The sequence below is a fragment of the Camelina sativa genome, chromosome 12 (genome assembly GCF_030686135.1).
Source record: "Camelina sativa cultivar CO46 ecotype springtype chromosome 12, ASM3068613v1".
Lineage (NCBI taxonomy): Eukaryota > Viridiplantae > Streptophyta > Magnoliopsida > Brassicales > Brassicaceae > Camelina > Camelina sativa.
This window is the reverse complement of record NC_141891.1, coordinates 27,607,036-27,609,386: the sequence shown is the minus strand read 5'-3', so window position 1 is coordinate 27,609,386 and position 2,351 is coordinate 27,607,036. Positions and strand designations below refer to the sequence as shown.

The 2,351-nt window shown below is 43.4% G+C and overlaps 1 non-coding gene across 1 annotated transcript; it reads right to left on the bottom strand.

The window, feature by feature from the left end:
* Positions 1-1,397: 1,397 nt before the first annotated feature.
* LOC147930940 (small nucleolar RNA R71) lies at positions 1,398-1,504 on the bottom strand. The gene has a single exon (XR_015576747.1). It is a non-coding gene; the product is annotated as a small nucleolar RNA R71 (small nucleolar RNA).
* Positions 1,505-2,351: the final 847 nt, after the last annotated feature.

Genomic DNA, 2,351 nt, shown 5'->3' with positions numbered 1-2,351 from the left:
CCGAGAGGTGTAGATGAAATGCTTGAATCAACCAATGCTAGAGGTTTACTCACTTAGCTTAAGAGATTATATGAGTAAGGGGTTTACTGACAATAATGAATCGGTTCTTATTGTATGCTTGGTCATGTTTCTCCAACGAGAGTTGGGTAGGGGAGTGATCAAGGTTGATTTTTTCTATCAAAAGAGTGTTATAACAAGATTTTAGAGATTCATTGTGTAGGAAAGATTTGGTTGAGGCATGTAAGACATCTGTATTGGTTAGGAACACTTAGGATTCGATTACCCCATCCTTAGAAGCTTTCGTATTTTAATCGCTTGCATTTTTATTCATCACTCGATCCCTTACCCGAACAGGTACACGATCACCTGTTTCGAGTAATCCCTCGAGGTGTTCATGCCATCTTTGCTTACCCGATCACCCCACCCAATCCTGTACTCGAATGCTTGCATCGAGTGCTTAGGTTGTGTGGTTCTTTGTTTATATTATTTTCTTTTATTATTTTAGGATTGTTAGAGAAAACCCTTAATTGCTTGGCTTGATTTGCATTGTTCTGATTGCATCTTTCCTGCTAGCATAAATAACCATTTGGATTGATAACCCTTTGTACTACAACTTCAAAGGAAATTGATACCTTGGGTGAAAATCCGCTTATCAATTTGGCGATGTTGCCATTTGGTTGAATTTATTTTGCTATGTTTAGGATTTCAGCACTTGCTAGATCAAGTTCTTTTATTTATATTGGTTTGGAATCTGACTTGTTTGCTTTCGGTTTTGTTTGTTTTGAATATCAGGTACAACCCAAGCACCCACCCGACTCGTTACTCAATCACCTGGATCGGATTGACTTTCGTGTACCCACTCGGGCACCCATTTGTGCATGCAAACACGATCCAGAGGTAGCCAAAACTTGAGTCCATTCATCGACAACATCGACAGACCAAGGCTACTCAGACAACAACAAGTTCAACAACCGCAACCAGCAATCATTGAGACAATGAACAATCAGAACGGTCCACCAACTCCTCCAGCAAGGACAACCATAGGAGAAGGAGATGCTCCATCTACTCATACTTAATGGAATGAAATTGTGCCACCTGCTGTCCAGAACAACAATTTTGAGATCAACAGTAGTCTCATCCAGATGATACAGAGCAACAACTTTCATGGATTGCCAATGGAGGACCCATTGGATCATCTGGATGAATTTGATAGGCTCTGTAGCCTCACCAAGATAAATGGAGTTAGTGAGGATGGATTCAAACTCCGGCTTTTCCCATTCTCTTTGGGAGACAAAGCACACATCTGGGAGAAATCACTCCCCAAGGAGTTCATCACCACTTGGGAAGCGTGCAAGAAGGCATTCATGGCCAAATTCTTCTCCAACTCCAGAACCGCAAGGCTGCGAAATGACATTTCCGGCTTTGTTCAGAAGAATAATGAGACGTTAAGTGAAGCTTGGGAACGTTTCAAGGGATACACTACCAGATGTCCTCATCATGGCTTCTGTAATGCTTCATTGCTTAGTACACTTTACAGACGAGTGGTCCCCAATATACGGATGTTGCTGGACACCACAAGTAATGGTAACTTCCTCAACAAGGATGTTGATGAAGGTTGAGACCTAGTGGAGAACTTGGCTCAATCCGATGGGAATTACAATGAGCAGTACGATCGCAATGTGCGATATACTGGAGAGGAAGACGCCAAGTACAAGAGGGATATGAAAACCCTCAATGACAAGCTCGATAAGCTCCTCAACCAGCAGCAGCATGTTCATGCTATATAAGAGGAAGAGCAGTTTTTACAACAAGATGGGGAGACTGTACAGATAGAGGATGTTAACTACATCAACAACCAAGGAGGTTACAACAAAGGGTACAACAATTACAAGCCGAATCCGAATCTGTCCTACCGAAACCCGAATGTTGTCAATCCTCAGGACCAAACCTACCCATCTGCATTTCAAGACAACCAGGTCCAACAGAAGCCTTTTGTCCAGTACAATCAAGGCTATGCCTGTAACGCCCCCGAACCGTACTATGACCACGAAGGCCATCGGACAGCCACAGGACGCCACTTGCGGAATTGCACCGAGGTGATCCGGTCGAGGGACGGAAGCTGCAGACTTCCCGACCGGTCCTCCCTAGCACAATCCCACCCGCAGCCGAGGTGACTTAGGCTTTGCAACCCTCGCGGCCTGGTGCGTTGTGTTAGCCCGGACTAGGCCGAGTATCAGTTGCAACTTGCCATGCTTTCCTGAAAACCGTATATATATCACTTTAATAAAATAATTCATGGCAAATAAATCATTAAAGTAATATATATAAAGATAGTCGGAAAACTTTGCACT